The sequence below is a fragment of the Crinia signifera genome, chromosome 1, assembly GCF_055691185.1.
Source record: "Crinia signifera chromosome 1, ASM5569118v1, whole genome shotgun sequence".
Lineage (NCBI taxonomy): Eukaryota > Metazoa > Chordata > Amphibia > Anura > Myobatrachidae > Crinia > Crinia signifera.
The window spans coordinates 117,141,443-117,163,055 of record NC_139217.1 but is presented as its reverse complement, the minus strand read 5'-3'; the positions used below and the strand labels follow the sequence as shown (position 1 = coordinate 117,163,055).

At 43.6% G+C, this 21,613-nt stretch overlaps 1 protein-coding gene across 1 annotated transcript in view; it reads left to right on the top strand.

The window, feature by feature from the left end:
• The window catches only part of ASIC5 (acid sensing ion channel subunit family member 5), a 55,884-nt gene that overhangs the window by 2,603 nt on the left and 31,668 nt on the right, over positions 1–21,613 (top strand). The window lies entirely within an intron of this gene.

The window sequence follows — 21,613 nt, the reverse complement described above, 5'->3', positions numbered from 1 at the left end:
TTCCCGACAGCATTGAAGAGGCAGATCGACAGAACGGACCCAACTTTAAAAGCAGTCAGGCCCGTTTTGCCAAAAAACGGCCTTGGATTGTCGAGATCACTGCCGTTTTAGCAGACGCACCCCCTTTTCGCCAATCGGCAGACGGTACATTGGTAAATGGTAAACTGGCAGGCGGGCCAGGGTCCCAACTGTTGGGACGTACCGACAGTCAGAACGTACCGACAGTCGGGACCCAGGATTGAATACCCTCCATATTGTTCATCTGCATGTCTATTTTCTGTATTATTGAGAAGAGAATTTACAGTGGATCTAGTATCTCATAATTCTTTGTGCATATTATATATGATCAATCTTTATATCTCTCACTCCCATTTTTAAGGGGCAATGTATGCTTAATTCTGTGCTGAGTGATGTAGGCTAAGAAAATCACCCCTTGAGCTTCCTAGTGGCTAGATTACCCATACGCACATATCGATGTGTGTATTGGCGATCTGTGCTTACTCAGTGTTCTTGATGCACATGCAGGTTATCTACCTAGATTTTGACTGCATGTGCTAAAGACCTGAGAGGGCGATGATGACGCGCAGGACCATGCATTCCCATCGCTATGGGGTATACATGAGGAACGATTTGTGCTTCATTTCTAAGGGATCTAGACAGATCCCTTAGAAAACAGCAACAATTCACCATGTGTGTATGCCCCAATAGGCCAGGATCTGTGCACAATCTCATAATTTAACATTGTTCAATTAAACACTGGCTAAACACAGACAAAATATTACTCCCATCTGTATGGTGCATAATGATATTTTGGGTGACATTTAGGGGGAAATTTACTAATATGATATCGTAGACAAAAATCATATTTTCCTAGGAAAATACGAATTTTTTGGGTGTATTTGTATTTTTGCATTTACTATGCCAAAAATACAAATATTCGTATTCATATTGATTTGTATTTACAAATACGAATGTCTACACCATTGATAGAATACGACAGGAATCACCATTCAAAAGAATGGTGGTTCCTGATTTACTAAGTAGCCGTATTGAAAATACGGCTGCTAATTAGTGTAAAACTGCCACGAATATACGGCAGGAAAATACACTTTATTTTCCTGTTGTATTTGGCAGAAGCCTGCACGGATCAGTCAGATCCCGTGCAGGCTTTAGTGATTAAAAAATTGTAAAATAAATACATTTAAAAAAAAACAGCTTGGGGTCCCCCCCACAGCTGTAACCAGCACCAGGCTGAAAGAGCCGGGGCCATTAATTAAAAATCAGGGAACCCGACAAATAGGGGTTCCCCGATTTTTAACAACCAGCCCCAGGCTCCAGGTCCGGGGCTGGTTCCCAAAATACGGGGGACAAAATGAGTAGGGGTCCCCCGTATTTTAAGAACCAGTCCCAGGCCAAACCAGCAGGGTAATGCCACAGCCGGGGGGAGACTTTATATACAAGTCCCCCCGGACAAAGCATTAACCCCCTGACTGGTCAGCCTGGCCAGGGGTGGCCTGGTGCTGTCCCCAGTGGCCCTGTGCGGTGGCCACCGGGCTGATTGAGTGTAAAAAAAATAGATTTAAAAACTATTGTTTTAAACTGTGGAACTATGAGTCCCAGCAAGCCTCCCCCGCAAGCTGGGACTTGGAGAACCACAAGTCCCAGCCTGCGGGGCATTAAAGGGCCCGCTGGCACTTGTAGTTCCACTGTAAAAAAAATAGTAAAATAAACACACTGACACACAATAAAAATAAAACTTTAATACATCCAAAGCCCATACATACTGATACTTACCTATCTTGAGCCCGTAGGTAGGTCCCTGGGTCTTGGTCCGGTGCCTTGTCCTGCTCCATGTTGGCTGTCGGCTCCATGTCGGCAACGTCTGTGTTGGCGTCTATCCGGGGCCGAAGAAATCCATGGGGGACCTGTGGAAGGAAATCCAACTCACCCAGGTTTTCCTGTGAAGATCTGTAGTCTTGATCCGCCGTAGTCCTGGACTTCTGTCACCTTCTGTGACACGCCGGCGACACCATCATCTTCCCGCATCGGACTGTCAGAGAGGCGCAGAGATCCTTCATCTTCCGCGCCTCTCCATAGAATGATTCTATTGGCCGCTAGGCGGCCAATCAGGAGCCGACTTTCTCAGCTTTGGGAAAACATATGGATGCGAATTGAAGTGTGACTAAAAATCGCAAGGTCAGAATGTGTGAATTCGCAGCAAAAAGTGCCATTGTACCCCCCACAGTTTGCATCCTATAAAATGTGCAATTTTCGGAAAAAGTGCGATTTCGGATGTTTTTTTCGATATTATCACAAAAGTCCCAATATTGGACCTCATTAAATCTTGCCCTTCATCTCTAGTGAACACTCAAGGTTGTGTACAATACCTGTAAAACCAGTACACTAAGGAGGTAATTCTGGTTAATTTGCTCCCCTGTGCGTTTGCCGTTTAGCGGTTGCGCACATAAACTTTCATGCGCATGTGCAGCCGCTTTGTGTGAGTGGGCACGGCGAATTGCTTATTCGCCAGCCTGTTTGCACCCAGCAGTGCAGGTAGGAGTGTGGGGGGCAGCGAGGGGTTGCACCCACCAAAATGCCCAGCGTTTAATGGGAGTTCCCATTAAAACGCTGGGTGTTCCAATGCTAATGCAGCTGTGACGTGGGAGGGGGTGGGCATCTGATGTCAACAGAGACACAATAAACAAAAAAGAGAAAGTGTGTCTTGGTGTGGTGCACCATAAGAATTAAATGCCAGTAAAAATTAACTTTTAATTATTTGTTCTAAAAACTTGCGAAATATAAAAATAAACACATAGTTGACAAACAAGGTGAAGATAAGTGCGTGTTTAAAAACAGCACGTGTGGGGACTAATTGTGTGCTCTATACGTCTCTTTTTATGAATGTGTTTAGTGTTGCGTCTATCATAAATGGTATCAGATTCAAGTGTGGGACAACTTCCTCTTGTTACACTTGTAGCGATTAATTATAGATGGACTGCTAGTACTTGTAGGAGTCTGTGTTTTTAATTGCCACTTCAATCACAGTGTCAACATTCGTGTGTCGATGGCATGTAATTGATGTACACTGCCTCCTAATTTTTGACTGTTGATGAATATAACAGGTATAATTCCTGATTAATCACCAGTTGGATGGGCAATGTTTGCCTTAATGATGTTTGTTACACTGGGCAAGAACCTATAAGTACATAGGACAATGCATGCTGACTGATTCACTGTAGTCAGACCTCGGGGTAATTGATCTGTGAGACAGATTGTCAGTGTGTATCACAGTTAGTATCAATTACAAGTGTGGGACAAATTTCTCTTATTACACTTGTTACAATTATTTGTGAATTAATTGTAACAAGTGTCTCACAGATCAATTACCCCGAGGTCTCACTACAGTGAATCACCTCACCCTCCACGATGACAACTCTCCACAGACAAGCTCTAGGTACCCCCCCACCCCGAGCAGGATTAAGGCTCTGGAGGGCCCGGGGGACTTAAGACAGGGGGGCCCTAAGCATTAAAATAAAAATCATAATACAAATAAATATATATTATACATATATGTATCTCAGTCCCTCCATCCCTGCAACCCCTGTCACCCATGCACCTCTCACTTCCTCCTTCTCTGCACCTCTTCACCACCCTTGCACCTTTCACTTCCTCCTCCTCTACATCTCTCTGTCTTCCTGTCACCTCTCATTCCCTCTTTCCTTAAACATCTCTATTGCCCTATCACCCCTGCACCTCCCTGTCCCCATTTACTTCTCCACCTCTCTATTCCCGCCCATCCCTCTGTACTGTACCTCTCAATACCCCTTGCCATTCTCCATCCTCCTGTCCCTCCTGCAGCTCTCTATTCCCCTGTTCTCCTTTCTGTATCCCTGTCCCCTCTTCACCTCTCTGTACCCCTGCCCCCCCCCTGCATGGTATACATAAAAGATTTACGTATTGCACTTTGGACAGACAGCAGCAGGAAGATGGGGTGTGCGGCAGGCAGCAGATGGGCAGTGGGACGGGCAGAAAAGGTAAAGTGCTTTGCTAGCATCCGTGGCTGGGTTCTGTCTCATGAGGCTGTGTTCATTGCAGCCTCTGTGCCAGCCACTCCCGGGGCACACTGCAACTTTGCATATGGAAGTCAGCTGTCACAGCCCAGCATGGCTCTGCATCGCTGTCAGCTGTGACGGCTGCCATAAGGGAGAAGTGCTGCAGCTGCTAGCGTGGGAATTTACCCCTCTTGACCCCATCTGTGGTGGATGGCGGGAGCCCTTCCAGAGAGGGGGGGCCCGGGGCTCTTAATCCGGATTTGCCCCCTCACCCATACACCTGCAGATAGCCAGACAGCTCCAGTTGGTGTGCACCGGCAGTGCATTCATGTTCAGTGTAACTGGCGCTGATGCAGGAATATCCAAGGTTGGCACACAGTGGAAACAGTGGAAATCCTGGCCTGGCCCGGTGTGGAACCATGTTCCAAATCTTAGGTCAGACTGGGACTTTGGTGGATAAGGGTCATTAGACAGCTTTATTTTTACACTGGAATTTAAATTTCATTTTAGACACACCCCACCCAAATCTGAATCTCCCTGCTTGTTTCACATCTGCCCCACCTGTGGAATAGCATGGTTTTGCCCAGTTGCTTAATTTTTTGCCTTTCTTACAAACATGAATCAGGCCCTTGTCCAAAGAAGATGAAATTGGGCTTAATGCAGACAAAAATGTTGACAACTATCTATAGTGTGCGGGGGGCGGTGCCCCTGGACTGGTTGGGCTGGGTGGCTCTAGTGCGGCACACCGTTACTGTCTATTAACACTTAGCACTATTTTTTTCTCACTAACACTATTTCTTTAATATTTTAATTATATTTCTTTTTTTTCTTTCTCTCTCACTTTCTATATATAGCTTTGGCTTCCTATCACTAATATTTATTAACACTATAGTACAGTGATTCCCAAACTTTTTTGAATCACGGCACCCTAGAGCAGGCATTCCCAACCATGGTTCTCAAGGCACACCAACAGTGCAGGTTTTAGTGATATCCAGGCTTGATCACAGGTGACTTAATTAGTATCTGAGTGATTCTGATTAAACCATCTGTGCTGAAGCCTGGATATCACTAAAACCTGCACTGTTGGTGTGCCTTGAGGACCGCGGTTGGGAATGCCTGCCCTAGAGCATCAAAATATTTTCAAGGCACCCCTAGGCCAAATGCTTCTAATCGAGAAATCCAGAAAAAAAATATTAAATTAAGTGCATTGTGTTTATATGTCACAGTTATCTGGTGAGGGACAGGATTTGCTTCTGTTTGTCGCAAGCACTGGTTTTGCCTGGTACATTGACCATAAATAATATGAATTGATCTTGGTCCACTAAACCCAAGGGACCCCTGCAAGTGTCCTGAGGCACCCCAGGGTGCCTAGGCACACAGTTTGGGAACCACTGCTATAGAATTCCACTGGTGTGCCACTCTGGGCTTTCTATCCTATGCTAGTTTTTTGGGGCACATAGATATAGCGCTAGGGACCCCCAATATACAGAGAAGCCTTGACGATGGCTTGGGGGCTTACACAGAAATTTGTGCAAATATATGTAACCAATATCTCTGAATTCTATTATCATGTAGCGTTCTAGACTGGTTACTAATACCATTCAGTGAGCTGTGGGAAATCATGCATTTCTTACTTACTCAGTATTACCCCTCCTCCCATGCACCTGAATGGTATTACTATACTAATGTAATTGAGCACTTGCCACTATCTATAGAGAATATTTTTTCTTTTCATATGTCACATTACGTTGTGTCAGGATGATTAACCTAACAACACTAATTGGGTTATCAGCATGAATAAATGTTTGTGATGTTCATGGATCACACACACATTCATATATTGAGTGAATATCCAATAATACTACTATAATTATATATTTATAACCAATAAATAAACATACAGCGGAACTTATTTTTGTTTTAAAGCATGTTTCACATACTTCTGGCTACATTTGTTGGCATCTATTTTTGTTTCTCTAATTATATATTAGGATTTCTCTTTTCCTCTACCTATTCCTATAAAAAAAAATTTCACCTTTCACGTCAAAAGTGCTGTTCACTAAATCAAAAAAATACATATACCATGTACTAAACTCACACTACTCTATATATTTTTTTTTACAGTGGTTCACTGACAATTAATATAGGCCATAGGCTTATAGCCATCAGGGTGTATCTGTGTTGATTTAAATCTTGGATAAAAAGTCATCCAGTTGGTAAATCTCTAAACCATAGACCCAGTAATATCTCAGGGTCCTTGAAAAATAAATAAAAAAACCAACCCACTAACATCGGAACTTATACTTATGAGTGGTCATAAATAGATACTGTAGATTGAGTTATCTTTTATTGTAAAACCCAATCATTGGCTCTCTATTGTGAGACTCCCTAGAAACCAATTTCCAGAGGAGCACCATAAGACATATAAGGTGATATTTTGCTGTACCTTCATCACAAAGAGCAAGCCCATCTGCCCAAGACAAATTGTGGAGGTAGAAGGGTGTCAAACATTCTTTTGCTCCTTTTTTTATATATATAAAAAAACATTAAGGGGGGTATTCAATGTCAGGGGCACGGCTGTTGAGCTAGCGCGACAGCCGTGCCCCTGTCCCGTTCTCGGTGAGCTCGCCTGGAGCTCGGCAGTCGGGATTCAATGTCCCGGCCGCCGAGCGGCGAGAAGGGGGCGTGGCCGCGAGTTGCGGCCGGGAAGTGACGAGCTGCAGCCGGCAGCTCGTCACTTCCCGGCTGTTCTCGGCAGAACGAGCCCGACAGCTAGAGATGTCGTGCTCGTTCTGACAGGAAACCCTGTTCAATGCTGTCGGGGAAGACAGCATTGAATAGGGCCCGTCGAGCATCTCCCCCACGGGAGATGCTCGACTGCGATTGAATCTCCCCCTAAATCTTATTTTGCTCTGCCTAGGGAGACGTACTTACCCAGGCAAGACCTTGCATGTTGTATGTTTTGTTTGTGAAATTGTTTGTGTGTTAATAGTTGGCTCAAATATTTTAACCGAAAATAATAAAAGTGAATTTTTAAACAAAAAATCATATCATAGACAAGTTGTGCCCCCAAAAAAGAGAGAGTCCTTTTCTGTTCTTTCTATGCTACAATACTTTACTCTCTAGGGAGCACCTCCACATATAAGATTAATCGGTACGATTGCACCCACTATACTCTTTTTCATTGTGGAATGCTACATTAATCCTTAATTTTTCTTTGAGTAATTACAGTGAATACCTGTGCATGGACAAAAAAAACCCTTCCCCTTTCCCCATACTAAGAAGCTAATTATATATTACACATTTTTGCAATAAAAGTTGTGCTTTAAATCTAGCGCAACATTAAAAAGACAACTCCTGTCTCTTCTTTGGTTTTGTACTAATTCTAATTGGTCGTCAGCAGGCTGCACCACCAAACAAAAAATTAGAATCATAATAAAAACGTATACGGGGTTAAAAATAAAGTTAAAAAAATGTTCTAAATGTAAACATGTGCAGTAGTTACTTACCATTCTTTGTAAGCAGCAGCTGAGTGCCCTATGTATCATGATGCCACTTGTTTATGTTACCAACAGGCCAGGCAGAATGACGCCACACATTGTGTGCAGCTTGTGCCCTTTCTTTTATCAGCTATTGCTACTTGCATATTCAGCTCAATAAGACCCTGTACTCCATAATATACAGGTACACTATATACAGTAGGTGTCATCTAACAGCAGTAAGTGTATGCCCACTGTATGAAGTACTGTATGTGCTGATGGCTAGCTGACACATTACTTTTTTTTGCCATGTCACTTTGTTTTTCTCAGCTATAGAATGTTCTTATTGGCTTATTTTGGTATACAGTAGGTGGTGTGCTGTGAGGCCACGCCCTCCTCCATGAGACCATGCTCCATTACTCCTGAGGGGGCGCAATACTCTTTCTGCCTTAGGGCACCAACATGTCTGTTTTAGGGTACCTAGAGTGTTTGGGAAACCATGCTATAGCAGAAGATTTACACAGCCTCCATGGAATCACTGAATCTAGTCCTCTGCTGGGCCTCAAAGATATTCTTGTAAATGGGTACCAGGTCCAACTAAGCTCCAAATTAGAGGAAGTCGAAATCAAGGCCAGGGTGTAGCAAGTTAATCACAAAAGCAAGTAACAAAACATTTTAAAAGCATAACATACAATAACATACATCCAATAAAACAGTTGGCAGAATATGCTGCTCTGAACTTTGTGGGTAACAAGATGTTAAATCATTCCAGCTGATAAACGGGAAGTGAAGGTTTATGTGGATTGTTGCAATGTTTGTTTTAGAACTTCAAACTTAGACGGATCTGAAAGTACAAGTTCTGTAGGAAGTGTTCAGCTAAGAATGACCCATGTATTACAACCTCACTTCATTGGAGTGAGTCCTCATACTGCAAATATAATCATTTTGTGGACTTTTACGTCACACAGGCACTAGTATCAAATAACAATTTTGCCACATCTTCTGTTTGCATTTAGTAGAATAAAAGTGATTGTGCTAAAATATAAATGAAACGTTGGTGTCTTTAGCTGTTTCTGTGTCCTTTTTTTCACTGAGTGCCGCCGAACACTGTCTATATCAGGAAGGTATGTGCCGCATGTCTATCTCCATGGAAGGCACCGGGACTTGTGTGCCCCGTTTCAACAGAGCCCTCCGCCGCCCGCTGCATCTCCCCCGATGCCCCAAGCTCCTCCCTCCCTAGCTGCTTCCTGCCACCGTGTTGACAGGGATGAGTGTGTGTGGGTGTTGCTCGTGCATCCCCGTCAGATGGAGCACCTCTCCGTCGGTGATCGCCAGCTAAGGGAATCTAAGGGAATCTGAGATGTTCTCCATCTGTATGCGTGCACTTTCCACATATTTCAATGGTCGGCGACCATCGAAAGATATGGGTGGATTCCCCTGGCCTGTTACTGTGTAACATCCATTAGCATGCCCTGTGTACAAATCATGCTTGCGAATGGATCGCAGCAGCCAACCATTCACAAGGAGAGATTTGGTGGACTCGCAAGGCTGCGAAATCGCAGCCTTGTGAATCAACCAGAATAACCCCCTTTGTGCAATGCTTGATATGTAAATAAAAACATGTTAAAACAAGTGCTTAAAGGGCATAACATTACCTTACAAATAAGAAAAAATGGCTGTCCACACTGTTTTTTCAACGCGTTAATTTTTTCAAGACATGTCTTGAAAAAAGTCTGTATTATAGACCAGAACGGGTCAACAAGAACAGTGTGGACAGCTATTTTCTCTAATTTGCAAGGTTTTTTTTATGAGTTTAAAAACTTGGACTATTGGAGATTTGTTTTATATATTTCAACTTTTTTTTTTTTTTTTGCTGAGACTTGTGCTCAAACTTCTGCTTTTATCCTTTCATATATGGATCCCCTGAATTTGAGGTCTGTTCCTGGCAATAAAAACATTTTGCATTTTTAAACTCTACCGTTGGCATTTTTTTTCACCTGTACTACAGTCACACTAAAACTTCTATGTATTATAAGAATTTAAATGCTGCAAAAATAAAACCTTGATTTGCTTCAAAAAATTTAGAGAGGGGGTGGGTTTGAGATCTGCACACAAGAAAGAAGAATTGTACCCTATTGGATCTGGGGTCTGCATCCATTGTGAGTTGGGTATGCTATCTATCACCTAATATTTGAAGACACACAAATATCTACTTTTATTTGATTTGATGGAAGATACCTTTATGTGCTTCAAAATTTAATTGCGTTGAATTTAGAATACCTATGTCTAGTCATTGCGATTGTTGAAAGATACCGTTACAGTATGTGCTTCAAAACACAAACATCATTTTGAGTTGGGGTACGCCACCTTATACAGCTCTACGACTAGAGATTCCACATGCTTACACAGAACAACAACTTGAAAGATACATAGTGCACCCATGACCACTCCTTTTTTTGTGAGTGGGGTAGTTAATCAATTAAAGAAAAATAAACTCCTCACTCCTACACTTTAAAAGTATCTAGATTGAAAAACACATATGCAGGTATTCAATACTTTAATTCCCCTTGTGCAGCGAATCCTGTTTTGGATTCGCTGCACAATCGCCGAGTTCCGGAGGGCTGCAGCATTAGCTGCCAGCCCTCCCTCACCCCCTATTCAACGCCTCAGGGGCTTGCTGCCCCTGGCGGCGAATTTTAACCCCCCGGCGAATGCCGCAGGGAGCCGGAAGACGGCTGCAAGCAGGGAGATGGAAGCCTCCCTGCCTGCGCCGGACACTGTGGGGGTGAAGGAGGGCTGTCGGGGACACAGGGAGAGCCCCCCAGAGCTGGCAGGGGGCTGTGTTAGGGAGCCGCTACACACTGGTCCCGATCGTGCATATGGAATGATCGGGACCAGTGTGCAGTGAATATATGAATATTAATGAGCGGCTCCCGCCCCATGCTGGTGAATGTGTAAAAAAATAATAATTTTTAAAAAAAAAATATATTCATGTGCTGCAAAATAAAAATAAAAACGCTGTATTTTCAAAGATCACATTCCAGTTCACCTAAAAAAGATGACGAATGTAAAATGGAGAATCCTGGCGAAAATCACTGGAGAAAGCAGTTCTCCACTTCAGCATTGAATACACTCTCTGTGATTTCCACTGAAAACCCCATTGAAAACCACCGGCGAATCGCGGTGAATCACAAACGGCGAATCGCCAGACATTCGCTCTTCATTTGCAGCGAATTGTGTCCATTGAATAGGGCGAATTGTTTTTTCTGTGAGAAAATTCGCCAGAAAACAGGCGAATTGCCAGATTCGCTGAAAAAAGTGGCGAATCAGTGGCATTGAATACTGGCCATAGTTGTTTTTTTTTTTATATATATATATATATTTATTACTTCAAGGCATTACTGTTGTACATTGAAGGTAAACAGAACATAAGAATCATTGTGTAATTACAGTTACATTAATGTTGCTAATTATTATATATCAAGCACCATGGAAGAACACACTTACACAAACGGTTCTTTTTATAATGTTTAAATATATATCATCAAATTTATTAGATATCAGATAAAAATGCTATATAGATACATTTTAGGTGGTCACCTATACACATATATCAAAAACACAATAGTACAAAATATGTGGTATGCAATCGGATAAACATAAGCAGTATAAAGTGATATTTTTGTCTTTAAAAGATGTTTGCTGTGCACTTTAAGTTTACAGCTCTTTGAAAAAGCTCCCCTGTTTGGGGCGAAACGCGTTAGGGGGAGAACTTTCCAGCCTGTCCGACTTACAGAGCCTTGTGGAGTACGCATTTGCCTTCACCTATTCAGCAGAGAAAAAAGGCGACAACACCTGTGATTTCAACCTGCACGCTTCCCTGCCTGTTACATCCGGCACCTTCTGAGAACTCCGTAGGACGTGTAAGCGAACCCGGCGTCTGTGAGAGGGACGCTGCCGCACAACACCAACAGCGGCACGGGTTTGGAGGGTAAGAGCGAAGACCAGCTACAACATCCATATGGTCCGTTCTCCACCAGCTACCATTTTGGAGAGACACTCAGACACAAAAACCAGCAGCGCACGGAGGCGCAGGTGAGAGACGCGGTCACCACGCGTCCATGTACACATTTCTCTATCTATCTGCTCCTGAAAACAGTGACTCTACTCATATCCACTAATTACAAGTGGAAATTGTGAATAAAATAAACGTAGACAGGACCACTTTCATTTAACCATTGACTTTTTATTTGTAAATTTAAAGTGCACAGCAAACCTCTTTTAAAGACAAAAATATCACTTTATACTGCTTATGTTTATCCAATTGCATACCACATATTTTGTACTATTGTGTTTTTGATATATGTGTATAGGTGGCCAACTATAAAGTATCTATATAGCATTTTTATCTGATATCTAATAAATTTGATTATATATATATTTAATCATTATAAAAAGAACCGTTTGTGTAAGTGTGTTCTTCCATGGTGCTTGGGGATGCAGTTAAAATACCGGCGGTCTGGATCCCGGCGTTCAGAATCCCGACGCCGGAATCCCGACCGCCGAAATCCCGACACTTTCTCCCTCCGTGGGTGTCCACGACACCCCTGGAGGGAGAATAAATTAGCGTGCCGAGCACAGCGAGCCCGCAAGGGGGGGCGATCCACGGGATTTCGGCGGTCGGGATTCCGGCATCGGGATTTTGAACGCCGGGATCCCGACCGCCGGGAATTCATACTGAATCTGGTGCTTGATATATAATAATTAGCGCAGCTATCCTATCCTTTTCTTGACTATATATTTTCTTCTGGTCCTCATCTGGTCATACTTTATGTATGTCCAGAAAGAGGTCAGTTGTTGTGTACTCACACTCCGAAAGCTGCAGCTGAAATTTTTATATAAATAATATATTTATACTATTTCTACATAATTAAAATATTTTTCTTTTTTTGCTTTAATTGCACACAGCGCCCTGATTACGACACTGTTATACAGTGTCGACCCTTCTATTTATGAGCTATGGAGACAAATGATTATTTCTTAATGTCTGTTTGTTGTGGCATCATGCAAAAACTACTGGATGAATGTGGATCACGTTGTAACTATGGTATAGCTTAATGACCTAGAAAGAAGCTGCGGTACAAGGCGAGATGTACAGTAATAGGGTGTGATTTTTTCTTGTAACAAATATGTGTGATTTTTAGTAAAGGTGTGGGATTTTAGTAACATGAATGTGCAGTATTTTGTTAAAATTTTTTAAAAATGGCATGGGTTCCCCCTACCCCGCCCAAGCATAACCAGCTCCGGGCTCTTGGAGCCGGTTCTAGTTTACCAAATACATTGAAAAAAAGTGATGGGGTCCCTCCGAATTTAGGAAATCAGCACTGGGCTCTTGGACTGGTCTTGATTACAAAAATATGGGGGATATAAATAATAGGGGTCCCCCGTATTTTGGAACCAGCACCGGGCTCCAACAGCCAGTGGTTTAATGCCACAGCTGGTGGGCTCTTTTGATGAAAGGTCCATCGGCTGAAAAATTAACACCCTGACTGGTCAGATGGGGTCACTGGGCGAGTGGGGACCCCCCCAATAACCCCCCCCACCCCCACCAGGCTTAACCCGTCCAGGGCTGAAGCACAGGGCTGACCTTGCCACCCCTGGGCTGTGGGTGGTGGGCTGATTTAAGTGGGCTGATTAAGGGGCCGAATTTGGCCTCTTGCAAATGGGTCTGAATTAGGCCCAAAGGGTGCCGGCATTGAAATGACATAGCAATGACACAATGCACCCTTTGCAGGAAATTGGATCATTGATGCATTAGGGTTGCCAACTTTAAAATGCTTGTCTCCGGGAGAAGCCCGGAGAGGAGACTTTCATTACCCGTTCGGGGGGGTCTTGACTGTGATGTCATTAAGCCCCGCCCCCATTACGGGAAATACTCGAAATCACTTCTCTCCATGGACACGAGTGTGTCATTTTAGCTCCGCCCCCTTCTCTGAGACCCGCAGATTGCGGCATTTCAATGCTGCGTTTGGGGGGCTCACTGGGGGTCCCCCTGATTCCGGGAGGGTTGGCCATCCTTCCGGGGGGCCGGGAGGGGGACCCGATTTTCGGGAGACTTCCGGTAATTCCGGGAGGGTCAGCAACCCTGTGATACATATGTTCGTGTACTTTTTGCAGTTTATTCCACTGTAGAAGTGTGTTTGCAGTCTCAGTGTATAAACAGTATTCACAGTACCTCCTACCTGGGGAGACACTTTCTCAAATCATCCTTCTGACAGATAGATAGATAACGCGCAGAACTACTGTAATTACATATATAGACTTGCCAAACCATACTATTAAGCGTGCCTGATAATATTGTATTCCTACAAATGGCAATGATGCTCCCTCTTGTGTTGCTCTTCAACATTACCTGCACTATAACAAAATAACAAAATAGTAATATTCCCTCAAAACCAAATACCTCTACAGTAATCACTATCAATTACTGAAAAAGTTCTTAGAATAAACTTAGCAAGGAATTTATTATATATAGTATAGGCCAATTACTACTCACACTGACTGCTTTATTTACATATTACACAAGACTGGTTTGTGTGTGTGTGCCCACCACCAGGAATTTTGAGACCCGGGACTCATTTCCAGTCCGGGTCCCCCCTCCCCCTCCTCACTTGACTTACCGTGACCCGGCTCCTGCTCCCCCATTTCCTCTTGCGCTGAGCTGCAGCCCGAAGGTCCCGGAATGCAGGCTTCTTCAACTCAGGATGCAGGCGGCCAATTAAAATGCAACACCGGCTGGTGAGCCAATCAGAGCTTGCGTACTGGCAGCCGATTTGATTTTAATTGGCTGCTGGTGTCCTGGGTTGAATAACCATGCGCTCCAGGATCTGCTTTGTTCAGCTCAGCGGAGGCAGTAGGGGGAGGGGTTGTGGTGGGCAAAATGAGCTGCCCGGGCCCTTCCAGTGGCCGGGGCCAGGGACAACTGTACCCACAGCACCCCCTATTGGTGGCCCTGTGTGTGTGTGTATATGCGTGCACTTATGCCCTTGTATTTCTACACTTTTGGAGACACTGGCCTGGTAACACACCAATACTGACAGGACCGCAGGCATAGTAGCCATGAATTGGACTGTGAATTTAGGAGGTTTTCATCTTATTTAAGATTGCCAATCCCAGGGAATTTTTTCAATTCTGTGAATCAGAATTGAAAAATGCTTAATCCCGGCATCCCTAATAAAAAAACACACTGTGTCCTGCACATTTACTCACGCGGGCGGGGTGGCGGTCCTTTCGGGGGAGATGGTGTGGGCAGTGATATTAGCAATAAACCAGGGGGCGAGGTGGCAGTGCTTCTGAGAACACAGCGTGACCTCTGACCATGTCTCGCTGCACAGAATCGCATTGCCAGAGTCAAAAGAGGCCGGGCAGCATCTGAGCAGGTGCTCAGATGTTGTCCGGTATTAGACTGCGCAGTCTAATCCCGGGATTGTAAATACCAATATGGCCAATACTGATCTGAGTTCAGTTTGTAAATTAAGTCACTTTTCCCAGATCCATGGAAAATGAATGACCCCCATATCCAGTCTTCTTGGACCCATCTACCAATATGAGTGATTGGGCGGGCAGTTGGTGTTGTTACCTTCTGGTGACAGAAAGCACTGTTACCCTGTAAGTCTCGATGAGAGATATGTGAAACCAAGTTATCTGCAAAACATAAATCCCATGAGCTTTAGGCCAGACATGGGATTTATGCAGATCTGATCGCAGTACAAATTTGTTTGGAAAATGGGCAAAACCATGTGCACTGCAGGTGGGCCAGATGTAACATGTCAAGAGAGAGTTAGATTTGTATGAGTTATTTTGTTTCTGTGCAGGGTAAATAATGGCTGCATTATTTTTACACTGCAATTTAGATTTCAGTTTCAACACACCCCACCCAAATCTAACTCTCTTAGCACATGTTACATCTGCCCCACCTGCAGTGCACATGGTTTTGCCCATTTCCCCCAAAAAATTGTACTGCAATCAGATCTGAAAAAGGGCCATGGTCCAAAGCAAGCACAGTGGGTTGTGATTTACATGATATGGTGTTAATCTCTGGAGACAAAGGTTACTGCACCCCTGAAGGTCACAGAAGTTTGTCCAGGCCTCCCACATGTGCACCCAACTCTGCTATGGGAGGTCAAAACTTGGTGCAATTCACAACTGCTAAAGTTGGAAAGGGGATGTGCCATGCTTTGAATGGATCTAGGTAAAGTTGTGCAACCATATTTGTGAGGTGTCTGGTTGACAGAGCTGTTTGCATGTCATTTTTGGGCATAATAGGGTTTCTACCATTGAACCAGAGGCAGAACTCTGGGAGGCAATGGAGTCAACTGCCGCCGGGCTCCTGCTACCAAGGGGGCACCTCTCCTCCCCTGTGAGTTTGAATTAGCTAATTGAAAGCCGTTGATATGGCTTTTGTGGCTGACTTCTTCTCCTAGCAGGACCATAGATGTCACACTTTATTCTAAACATAATATCCATAAAATACATACACTCTATTACAAAGCTGGACACAATTTAGGGGCATCGGCTTGGGTCATACGGAGATTAAGATATCGGCTTTTGCCGACGATGTTCTTTTATTTATCTCCAAACCCAGGAGGACCCTTGGGCCGTTGATGGACCGTGTCAGGGAATTTGGATCGGTATCCGGGTTTGAGGTTAACTTTGACAAATCCACCGCTCTTTATCTAAAACCGGGCTACAGGCTCCCCAAGTGGCATGGGGACATCCCCATTAAATGGGCAACTAAAGCCATCACTTACCTAGGGATACAGCTCCCAAAAAATCTTGCTTCCTTGTACACCCTTAACTTAAAAAATATAATACGCACTATGCGGGAAGACACAGAACGCTGGCGTCACTTAACTCTCTCGTACTTAGGACGAGCAAACTTGGTCAAAATGATCCTATTCCCCAGAATACTATACCCACTACAATCCCTTCCAATTCTGCTCACCAAAAAAGATGCCTTAGAGATTGACAAAATCATCCGCACATTCATTTGGAACGGTTAAAGGGCTAAAATTAGTATGGTCAAATTACAACATCAAAGATCCAATGGCGGTGTTAACTTACCTAACATAACTGAATATAGTTATGCCTCTCATCTACGTTACCTCCGTGATTGGATACATGGAGAAAGTATCTACTCCAACACCGCTCTAGAGGGTGCTTTCCTGACTGGTATCAATATAACCTCTTTCCTACATCTTCTTGATGAAGAAATCCCTTTGTCAATTCGAAATAACCCACTCTTAATGTCCACCAGAAAAGTGTGGCACATATTACGCCACAAACAAACAATAAACTCACATACATCATTATTCCTATCCTTTGTACGTAACCCCTCTTTCCAAAATGGGCTTGCTGGTCACCCCTTCTCCCTGTGGGACAGACAGGGCTTAAAAACTGCTAGGCAGCTAATGGATTGTGAGACTATGAAGCCGTTACAGTTTGCACAGGCCGTGGAGAAATTCCCAATGCTAGAACCCTTCCCCATGGCTTATTTACAAGCCCAACACTACGTAGCTAGTCTTTCCAGGATACTTTCCCCTAAAGATTATAATAATCCACTGGATACCTTATTAGCGACACCGAACCCCTCTTTTAAGGCAATTTCTGTGCACTACCTATTTCTCCATGTCCCCATCGATTACGAGACCCAACAAACAGGATTAGCACAATGGAAAAGCCAATTCCCAGCCCTTACCATTAAAACAATATTGCGAATATTTGATATATCGGTTAAGCTGGTATCAGCGACATCTTATACCGAATTATTCTTAAATGTACTCCATAAAACATATCTATCACCACACCGTAGATATCTCATGGGAACACTAGCGACTCATTCATGTCCTAGATGTGGCTCCCCAAGGGCGGACATATTTCACTGCCTGTGGGAATGCCCAATAATACGGAGGTTTTGGATCCAGGTCTGGAGATTCGTCACTCAACAATTAGTAAATTGCCTACCCCTGACACCTGAATGGGCGATATTCGGTATAACACCGGAACGTACTCGAATAGCACTGGGGGTCAAAAAGTTACTGATAATAGTATCCGCTGCTGCAAAAAAATGCATCCTCCAATTATGGATACAACCCACAGCCCCCCCGTTTTCAATGTTTTTGAATAAATTATCCCACATTTTTAGAATGGAGTGGCTGGAGGCCTCATTACAAAAAGAAAAATTCACGGAGAAATTTTTCGAAACATGGGAAAGCTACATAGAGACCCTGTCAGACCCTATGAAGGAACAAATATGGAAGTGTTTCAAAAACACCATGTGGTATGAAACACGAATGTGTGCTCAGGACCCCCCAATATCACTTGCAGTACATGATGTGCCTCCTTAGCTGGGACTAGGAAGGGCATAGGCTCGGATCCAGAAATACTTCTATGTCTTCCCTTTTATACATTATGTTGTTGTCTGTAACATAAAGACACTGCTGTTAAATGTTTGTGACAACTGGTTTATTCTTTTTATGTACAAATCTATGTGATTGCGGACTGTGGTCAGCACAGTGGAAATGTACCTACTATACGCATTTATTGTATGTCATGCTTCAATAAAGAAAAATATTGTTTAAAAAAAAAAAAATACATACACTCATACATATATTTATATAAGATTGTGTGTTGGGGGGGGGGGGGGCCACCAATATTTATTTTACCTCCGGGCAACTGGGACAAACTTACGCCACTGCATTGAACCCTCTGCTCCTACTCCCGGATTAATAAATGAACTGTCAGAACCAGTTCTCCTCTGCCATCTCCATCAATACCTAAGAACCCAAGGGGCAAATGGTCTGTCCAGTAAAATTCCGGACCTCTAGGTGGAAACTTCTATGGAAGCAAAAGGTTGTTACAGAAAAGGTTGACACGTGAGTTTTTCTGATGTGACGGCACCTGAGTATGTGGTCCCCAATTCGCTCATTTCACTCGCCATGCTCTGTGCCTCGCTGCACTCGGCTTAAGTTACCATTCCCAATCGGATGGTAAGGTATGAAAAAGCTCAAAAACGTTCCGACAGTCGTAATCCGCAATTGAATACCACCCTAATTATTCAAACTCTCTCAATCCGTGATTGAACAAGTAGTCATGTCTTACCTACTGACATTATGCAATGTTGAATAAATATCTCCTCTGTACACTCATGATGTTTACCTAATCCATGTTTTATAGACATTACATTAGTGTAGTGTCATTACTAGCTTGGAAGTGCAGTTTAGCAACAAAAGCAGGCTAACAACTGAGTTATGCTTTGATAGTGATCATTCCTCCCACGCCAGACCTTCCATAAAATGTACATACGAGCATACACAATGCACTGATTTCTGTTACCTTTCCAGCACAATGGACCAAGAGTCCCCAGCACCTGAGAGTAGTGGTATGTACATTTTCTAAGCCTTTGTCATTTGTCATTTCTTACTCCCTGCTACCACATGGTTTTAGTTTTTAAATGTATTGTTTGTGTAGTCTTATGCATACAGTAACAGAATTGATATTTGGTGTGGTTATGATCCAATGTCTGTGTTCAATAAAAACGTACTGTAACCAGAAGTATTTGGTTTTCCCTTACAAAATAGGAAGTTGAAATATACCCAAATTGTACAGGTTTGCCTTTAGCTAGATCTTATTAGCACTGGTTAATATTAAAACTATACTGACGGTGATCCCTATATACTATTATTCTTTATAAATATCCTGATTCAGATTGGTATGCTAAAGCCTATGCAGCTGCAATTCAGTATGCAGAAGATGCAAGATTATGCAGATCCAATTAACCACGTACATAAATGTAGGATTGGTCACAGGCGATTTGATTGTTGACATCCTCAGTAACTCTATGGATGCATTAAGACACCAGGGCAGCACAGATGGTGTAATGGTTAGCATTACTGTCTCACAGTGCTGAGGTCATGAGTTCGATTCCCACCATGGCCCTAACTATGTGAAGTTGTATATTCTCCCCGTGCTTGCGTGGATTTCCTCCGGATCCTTAAAACCAAGGGGAAAAAGGAAGGAATTTTAATATTTTATAAAGATACATGAGATATAAAAAATCTGGAGAAGACTAAATGGCAAAAAAAAAAAATTGTTTAGGTCTCTGAATAAAATCTTCTACATATATCTATTTATTTATCAATTTATTTATATAGCGCACACATATTCCAAAGCACATTTACAGAAAATATTTTACAGAGAATATTTCTACAGAGCTTACAATTTATATACCCTACAACATGTACATACACACACAGGGCCGTCTTTTCGTATGGGCTTAATGGGCACTTGCTCAGGGGCCCCAGGTGTATAAGGGCCCAATCCTGATAGCTGAGGATCCCCTTTTTCCAGGGATACCAGAATTTTGAAAATCGGCCCTGGGGAACTGGAGATATCTAACTTCAAAGCAGCAGTCCACATCTGATCTGTTAATTGCAATTCCCAGTCATATTTCTCAGGTTCTCTCTGACTTCGAGTTTCTCGGAGAATATATTCCAAAAGCTAGGACCCTTTCTGTCGACACTAGCGGCTTGTCTCTATCATGCCCAAAACAAGAGATATCAGCCTTCCAGCAGCCGGTCCCTGCTCCAAACGTCTGGTGTACAGTTTTATATTTTTGTCAATGGATTGCTCTGGCTCCTGATCTCTGATCCCCAAGTTCCCAGCACCTCCTGAAAGGTGGGACTCTAGGTTTTTATACTATTGAAGACTAAGATATATATTTTCAGATAATGGCGATATCTGCAGTCAAACAAGCTGCCCTTCCACCCGGAAAATGACGAATATTAAGCCCACTCCGCTATCCAACCCTCCCCTGCGTATAAAACACCCCCTACCTCCCTGGAAGTCATTTACAAGGGACCCTACATTCAGCTCAGTGCCCCCTTCCACACGTTAGTGTTCTCCCTCCCACCACCTGTGCAGTAAAGGAGTAATTAGCAGAAGTTACTGCTCCAGGTCCTACATGTTGAATGGAAGATAGAGCACCCCTGCTCCCGTGGGACATCAAAGCTGCTGCTGATAGCACCCCCCACCCCTAGGAGGGGAGAATTGGTAAGGGCCCCAGTGCATTGCTTTGCCCAGGGGCCCACACTGCTGTTAAGACGGCCCTGCACACACACAGACATTCTAGGGTTTGTTGGGAGCCGATTAGACTACCAGTATATTTTTTGGATTGTGGGAGAAAACCGGAGTACCTGGAGGCAACCCACAAAAGCAAAGGAAGAATATACAAATTCTGCATAGTTAGAGTCAAGGTGGGAATCAAACACATGACCTCAGTAATGCTTACTATTACACCATCTGTGCTGACCATATATTGAGAGATATATTAGAATATATTACCATATGTATTGGACCCCAGCTAAGATACACAGAGCGTGGCCCGGCATGACTGACGCATACTGGAGATGCAGGGAAGATGTCGGAGATATGATTGTAAAAAAAACTCATGCCCCTATGGGAGGAAATAGGAGCCCTGATTCATCAGGTGTGTCAACTTAGACTCAGGGTCATCTTAACAGAAGTGCAGGCTACTGGGCAAAGCAATGCTCTGGAGCCCCTTCTAACCCATTGACGGGAATAAAAAATACCCTATAATGCATTCCCTAAGGGGGTAATGGAGACTGCTATTGGCTGCTGTTCTGGGGGGGGGATCACCTCAGCACTAAACGCACTAACAGACAGCTCTGTCACAGCGTGAGCTTCTCCTCAGTGTCGTGAAAGGTGCACTGATAAGAGACTCGCTGGGTGCACTGTCACTCACAGGAGACAGCATGCGGGGACCAAGTGGGACGCCCACACGCAGGGATGGTAAGCACAGCAGGACAAACAGCCTAGAGGCTGCCACTGGTGCTTTAAAGGACAGGTGCAGCGCACACCATACTAACATAATCCAGTGGAGGGTCATCAGCCCCTAGAATCCTTGGGCCTCTGGACAACTGCCCATTAAGCCCAATGGGAAAGACTAAACTGCTTAGACTGAAGCTTACCCCTCAACTGATTCTGCTCCATCTATTTCAGACA